The 7,741-nt window shown below is 39.9% G+C and overlaps 1 pseudogene across 1 annotated transcript; it reads left to right on the plus strand.

Annotated features, from left to right (window-relative positions):
- Window positions 1-7,013: 7,013 nt before the first annotated feature.
- On the plus strand, window positions 7,014-7,267 carry LOC108317186 (annotated as a pseudogene). Its single transcript, XR_001830630.1, has one exon. The product of XR_001830630.1 is annotated as a 60S ribosomal protein L38-like (transcript).
- Window positions 7,268-7,741: the final 474 nt, after the last annotated feature.

Here is a 7,741-nt window from a genome sequence, read left to right on the forward strand (position 1 = left end):
TTCCTGGGGCAAAGATAGGACAACTGGGGTAGATTTGTTTCAGGAATTTTGATGCTGTTGTTAGGTGCCATTACATTTAGGATCCTTATGTCTATCTGGTGATTGATCCTTTTGCTGTCACAAAATATTCCTATTTGTTGCCAGTAATTTTCTTTTCACTAAAGACTAATTTATCTGATATTAATATAATCACTGCTGCTTTTTAAAACGAATTTTTGCATGATAGATCTTTTTTCATCCTTTTTCCTTCAACCTACCTGTATCATTGTATTCGAAGTGGCTTTAAGAAAGTTTATGGTTGGATCGTTTTTTTCATCTACTCTGCCAATTTCTGTCCATTTTGATGTAATTAAACTATTTACATTTAAAGTAATTATTGATACATTAGGGTTAAAATGTACAATTTTATTATTATTCTTAGTTTTGTTTTCCTATTACTCATTTATCTGTTTCCTTTTTTCTTATCTTTCTATGGGCTATTTCAATATTTTTAGCATCTTATTTTGATTTACATATAGTATTTGGTAGTATATCACTTTGTATAGATTTCTTAGTTGTTGTCTAGGTATTATTACAATATACACATGTAATTTATCATAATCTATTAATATCAACTTTTTACCATTTTGAATGAAGTATAGAAAATGTACTTCCTTTTAGGCACATTTACCCTCCATTTAAATGTAATTGTTCTGAGTGCTACAATTCATTGATCGCCACATCAGATGATGCTATACATTTTTCATCAACCATCAAATATTATTTAAGAAGTACATGAAGCATAAGGACGACATATAGATTGATGGAATAGAATTGAGAGTTCAGAAATAAACCTTGACAATTATGGTCAACTGAATTTTAAAAAGGATACCAAGACATTTCGATGGGGGAAAAATAGTCTTCTCAATATATGATATTGAGACAACTGGGTATCTGTATGCAAAAGAATGAAGCTGGAATCCTTACCCCACACCATATACAACAATTAACATTTCTCCCAAAAAGGTATACAAATGGCCAATAAGCACAAGGGAAGATACTCAACACTCTTAGTCACTAGAAAAGTACAAATGAAAACCACATGAGATACTACTTTAGGCCTACTAGAATGGCTATAATAAAAAAAGTCAGATAATACCATTGTTGGTAAGAATATAAAAAAGTTGGAACTCTTGTACACTGCTATGGGAATGTACAGTAATTTGGCCACTTTCAAAAATATCTAGAATTACCAAACAAACCAGCAATTCCATCTCTAGGTATCTACTCAAGAGAATTAAAAACGTATGTCCCTACAAATACTTGTACATGAATGTTCATAACTGCACTATTCATGAGATCCCCAAAGTGGAAATACTGAAATATCCATCAACTGAAGAATGAATAAAGATGGGGGCTAGATATAATCTCTAGAAAGAAAAAGTTTTATAATGGAATGGTCAGTAGAACAAGCCATAGTTCCTGTTCCTATAGCTGTTCCAAAGACCTTAACTGATATACTTCCTCCTCCTCTTCCATACCCATTTTCTATTTTCTCCACCCTTGGTTAGCATCTCAGTCTCTCTGGATTCCTTGCTTGGTGGAATGACTTACACTCTCACCTCTGGACTGAGGCGTTGGTTGCCTTCCCCTCATCAGGCCATTCACCTGTTTGTTTTTATGTACTGGGAATAGTAGCACCAAGGGATGTTTCAATGAGTCCTTTGAGTTGCAGGCTCTTTCCTGACCCATATAGTAGTAGCAACGTGATTTCTTCCTTATAATCAGAGCCAGTTGGCCCTGCCTATAGAGTAACTCTTTTCATTGCCTGTTGGTTCATGACTATGAGGAATGGCCAGGCATTAGCTGTAGTTTTGAGATTAGTGAAACATCATATCCCTAGTGAAAGTTTATCTCCTTCCTGAGAATCAGAACTTTGAATCCAGTAGACCACAGAGTTGCAGGGATGGAAAATATAAATTCTGCAAGTTAGATCATAGGACTCACACAGAGTGGATCCAGTCTTATTTCTACCCCTTGGTTCCTGAACCTGTGCAGTGAGCTTGTCAGGTATAAGACCAAATGTCATGCAACTATTGAATGCATATATAACATTCTGAGGGACCGTGCAGCACCACCGCAGGATGTTGTCTACAAATGTGCATCTTAATAGAACCTTTCCAAAGTTCTATCAGGCTGGTGCTCTGGGGAACATAGTATGTGATAGGACCTAGGTCCCATGGACCTGTGCCCACTATCCCATCCCGTTTTGCTGTAAAATGACTCTTTTGGCCTGTGGCCTGTGTAATCCTTGTACAACAGGATCCCATGTTGGCAAACTGCATTATAATCCCCTGTAGACTGGTGCCATCAAAGTTACTTCAGGGAGAGAAGTCACATCCTTATTCAAAGTTAGCATCAAAGATGAATTATATCCTTTCAGGATTGAAAAGATGCAAAATATTCCATTTATCCAAGATGCTAGCTGGCCTCCTTAAGGGGTACTGTATTGAGAACACATTTGGTCCCTAGTGCTTCCCAGTTTGGTATTCAGCAATAGAAATAACTGGGTTAGCCATGGTGAAAAAGAACCTGTGATACTGAACCCATGCACAACCTCCCAGCCCACCACCAGGGTGACCCTGTATGTAGCATGCTATGCAAGCACTGGAACGGCTAAGAAGAGTTACTCAGTCTACCTTGTTTTTGAATATCTCCTCTGCAGTTGGTGTTTTCTGATGGGTATTACAGTGAAACACAAAGATCTACACTCCTTGTGCCCACTCTGTAAAAGCCATCCACATGTATCTTCCCCAGACTGTCTTCTTTCTGATTTTCCATTTTCACTATTTCCAGGCCTTGAGTAACCTACCAGGCCATTCACCACCACCCACTCCCCTACTGGGGCTGGAGACAACAAATATAGAAAACATGTAGAGGGATTTTCTATAAAGAGAAACAGGGACTTGGGGAATGATTGAGAAAGAAAAGGGGTCCAGATAGTTTTTTTTAAGATAAGAAGAAATCAGAGTGAAATATGACAGTATGCTGATGGAAATAATCCCAATGAAACAGAAACTATGATGTAGTAGATAGAGAATTCCTGGAAATGGATTTCAGTAGTTTTAAAATGCACTGTAAATGGTAATATGTTATTTGAAGACAAATTATGTCATATTTTAATTATTTCTATATAAATTTAATGGGATTGTATAAATTAATTATTCAAGAAACATATAAGCATCATCTGGGAGCTAAGGGTGTGCTGTTTTTAGAGGTATAAATATAAATAAGAACTTCTTAAGGGATTCACAATGAGAGAGATGATGGTGGAAAAAGTTAATTGCAATTCAATGTGAGAAAAGCTATAATAGAAGCCAGGGTAGAAGGATCTTCATTTTGATACCATATACCCCCAATACTCAAATAACTGCTTACATATATAGAATGTAAGTGCAAAAGATATACAACTTGTTCTTTCAGGATTTTAAAATATCTTTTATCTGTTGTTCTTGTACTCACAGGAAAAAATCAAAAGAGAAGTTATTTCTTTATAATTTGCCCTCTTTTTTTCTCACTGCAAAATGGATAGAGAGATGATGTAAATGTAAATGTGGTTCTAAAAAGTTACAATTATGAATAATTGGCACTGCCAGTTACAGATTCTGATGAATTGCTGATATGTAGAATCACTAAGATAATTGGCAGAGGAATGTTATACAATCAGATAATGCTTCCCTAGGAAATTATTAGGGAAAATAGCATTAAAATAGAGAAAATGAATCTGATATTTTTGGGCTTTACTGTCTTTTACCAAGCATGCATTATGCATAAAATTGCATGGCATGAGTCAATTTCTAGAAGGCTCACCCTGAAAAGACAGTGTGCAATTCTAAGAAGAACAGTGTAAGTCCAAAGTCAGAAAACACCTTTACATTTTAAAAAGTTGCATTACATCTCTCACACCTATACCACGGAGATATAATGTCTTCAGAGGAAAACATGGATGAGGACCAAATGGAGTTGACTCTTGGCAATAGACAACAATGGCATTTACCAGTGACCAGAGCTGCTCAGAGCCAAACCAAGAGCTGTTTCCTCTCCCACATCCAATTATCCTCATTAAGCTGCCCCCACATCTTACACAAAATATACTTTTTTTTTTGCCTTAAGAAATGAAGATAATTTTTCTAATTTTTCAAACTTATTAAATATAAATTATTTTTATTTTCATGATATATATTATATTAATATATAATTAAAGTATTGAGCCAAATTAGAACTCATTGACATATTTTTTAAATGTTTTATTAAATGTTTAAAAAATTTGAAGGTGGCCAAGCAAGATGGCTGAATAGGCACATCTGCCAATCATTTCCACCATGGGAACAACACATTTTAACAACTATCTGCAAACAGAAAATCACCTTCATAAGAACCAAAAATCAGGTAAGCAATCACAGTACCTGGTTTTAACCTCATACTGCTACAAGGGGCACTGAAGGGAGTAGGACAGATGATCTTGAATTGCCGATGCACTCCCTTCCCCATACCCCAGCAGTGGTGACATGGCACAAAGAGAAAATCTGCCTGCTTAGAGGAGGGAGAGCACAATGACTGGGGCAGTTTACATTGAACTCAGTGCTGTCCTGTGGCAGAGGAAAGCAAAACTGCTGAACTTAGCTGGCACCCACCCATGGAGGGAGCATTTTGGCAAGACCTAACCAGAGGAAAAGTGACCATTCCAGAAGTCAGAACTTGTGTTTCTGGGCAAGTCTTGCCACCATGGGCTAAAGAGCTCTGGGTTTTTTAGTGAATGTGAAAGAGTCTAGGACACAATGACTCAAAGTCTTTAGGCAACTGCAAGTGCTAGGCTGGGCTTAGAGCCAGTGGACTGGGGTGGTACCTGATCTAGTGAGATACCACACAGTTTGGTTAGGGAGTCCTTGTGCCACGCCTCCCTGAATACCAGGCAGTGCAGTTTGTAACCATGAAAGTGACTCCTTTCTTTTGCTTGTAGAGTGGAGAGAGAAGAGTAAAGAGGATTTTGTCTTGAATCTTGGATACTGGCTCAGCCACAGTAGAATAGGGCACCAGGCAGGTCTGGAAGCCCCCATCCCAGGCCCTAGCTCCTGGATGACATTTCTAGACACACCCTGGGAAAGAAGGGAGCCACTGCCTTGAAGGGAAGGAACCAGTCCTGGCAGGATCCATTAACTACTGACTAAAGTGCCCTTAGGCCCTGAATAACCACCACCAACACCCAGGTAGTACACTGTGAACCTTGGATGAGACCCTGAGACATGCTGGCTTCAACTAATAGCTTGGCCACAGAGTGGTAGAGCACCAAGTGGGCTCTTGGGGTCCCTGAGTCCAGGCCTAGGCTCTTGGGCAGCATTTCTGGGCCTACCTGGGGCAAGAAGGGAGTCCACTGCCTTGTAGGGTAAGTCCCAGGCCTGGCATCATTCACCAAAAGCTGACTGAAGAGCCCTTGGGCCTTAAGTGAACATTGGCAGTGGCCTGGCAGAACGCCCCATGAACTGGTGGTGGTGATGGCCATAGGGAGAGGATCCTCTGCCTGTGGAAAGGGGAGGGAAGAATGAGAATGACTTTGTCTTGTGGCTTGAATGCCGCATTAGCCATAGTAGAATAAAACACCAGGTAGATTTTTAAGGTTTTCAACTCCAATCCCTGGCTTCCAGACAATATCTCTGGACCCACCTGGGGCCTAGGGGAACTTGCCACCCTGAAAAGGACACAAACCTGGCTGGCTTTGTTATATGCTGATTGCCAAGCCATAGGGCCTTGAGTGAACATAGGTAGTAGCCAGGTAGTTGTTACAGTGGGCCTTGGGTGAGATTCAGTGTTGTGCTGGCTTCAGGTCTGACCCAGGACAGTCTTAGTAGTGGCCACAGGAGTGCTTGTGTCACATCATCCCCAGCTCCAAGTGGCTCAGCACACAGAGAGAGAATCTGTTTGTTGGGAGAAAGTAAGTGAAGAGAACATGTGCCTCCACCTGGTAATCCAGAGACGACTTCTGCATCTTATTCAAGACCACCAAGGTAGTACCTCTATAAGTCTGCAAGAACCATAGCATTACTGGGCTTGAGGCCCAAGTACCTTCAAATACCTGGAAAACCTTCCAAAGAAGAATGGGCACAAACAAGCCCAGATTGCAAAGACTATAATATCTAACTCTTCAATGCCCAGACACTGACAAACATCCACAAGCATCAAAACCATCCAGAAAAACATGACCTCACCAAATGAACTGAACAAGGTACCAGGGACGAATCCTGGAGAAACAGAGGTATGTGATCTATCAAATAGAGAATTCAAAATAGCTGTTTTGAGGAAACTGAAAGAAAAGAAAGATAACATAGAGAAGGAATTCAGAATTCTATCAGATTTCTGTAATCTCAGCAGTTTGAGAAACCAAAGTAAGAGAATCACTTAAGGTCGAGAGTTCAAGACCAGCCTGGGCAACATGGTGAAACCCCACTTGTACTAAAAATACAAACATTAGCTGGACATGGTAGTGCACACCTGTAGTCCCAGCCATTCTGGAGGCTGAGGCACAAGAATCACTTAAACCCAGGTGGCAGAGGTTACAGTGAGCCGAGATCATGCTACTGTACTCCAGCCTGAGTGGTACAGTGAGACTCCATCTTGAAAAAAAAAAAAGAATCATATCAGATAAATTTAACAGAGATTGAAATAACTAAAAAGAATCAAGCAGAAACCCTAGAGTTGAAAATGCAATTGATATACTGAAGAATACATGAGTCTCTTAATAGCAGAACTGACCAAGGTGAAGAAAGAATTAGTGAGCTTGAAGATAGGCTGTTTGAAAATATACTCAAAGGAGATGAAAGCAAAAAGAATAAAGAAGAATGAAGCATGCCTATAACATCTAGAAAGTAGCCTCAAAAGGGCAAATCTAAGAATTATTGATCTTCCTTTTTTTTTCATCCTCTTCCCCGGTTGCTGCTCGCTGTCCCAGTCCACGCCCACTCCCAGCATGTCTCATCACCATGCCTCAGAAAATTAAGGAAATTAGGGACTTTCTGCTCACAGCCCAATGAAAGGATGCCAAATCTGTCAAGATCAAGAAAAATAAGTACAATGTGAAGTTTAAAGTTTGATGCAGCAGATACCTTTACACCCTTGTCATCACTGACAAGGAGAAGGCAGAGAAACTGAAGCAGTCCCTGCCCCCTGGTTTGGCAGTGAAGGAACTGAAATGAACCACACACACTGATGTGAACTGTATTAAAATACTAAAAATAAAAAAAACATTGATCTTAAAGAAGAGATGGAGGTAGAAAGCTTATTCAAAAGGGTAAAACTCCCCCAAATCAAGGATAACAAAAGGGGCTGGGTATGGTGGCTCATGCCTGTAATCCAGCACTTCAGGAGGCTGAGGCAGGTGGATCACTTGAGGCCAGGAGTTTGAGATCAGCCTGGCCAACATAGCAAAACCCTGCCTCTACTAAAAATACAAAAAAAATAGCTGGGCATCATAGCATGTGCCTGTAATTGCAGCTACTTGGGGGGGCTGAGGTATGAGAATCACTTAAGCCCAGGAAGTGGAGATTGCAGTGAGCCAAGATCACATCACTGCACTTCAGCCTGGACAGCAGAGCAAGACTCTTTCTCAAAACAAAACAAAACAAAACAAGAATTAAAAAAGGATCCCAAAAGCAGCAAAAGGAAAGAAACAAATGAACAAATGATACACAATAGAGCTCCAATAAGTCTG

The sequence above is a fragment of the Cebus imitator genome, unplaced genomic scaffold (genome assembly GCF_001604975.1).
Source record: "Cebus imitator isolate Cc_AM_T3 unplaced genomic scaffold, Cebus_imitator-1.0 Scaffold198, whole genome shotgun sequence".
In the NCBI taxonomy this organism is placed as follows: domain Eukaryota; kingdom Metazoa; phylum Chordata; class Mammalia; order Primates; family Cebidae; genus Cebus; species Cebus imitator.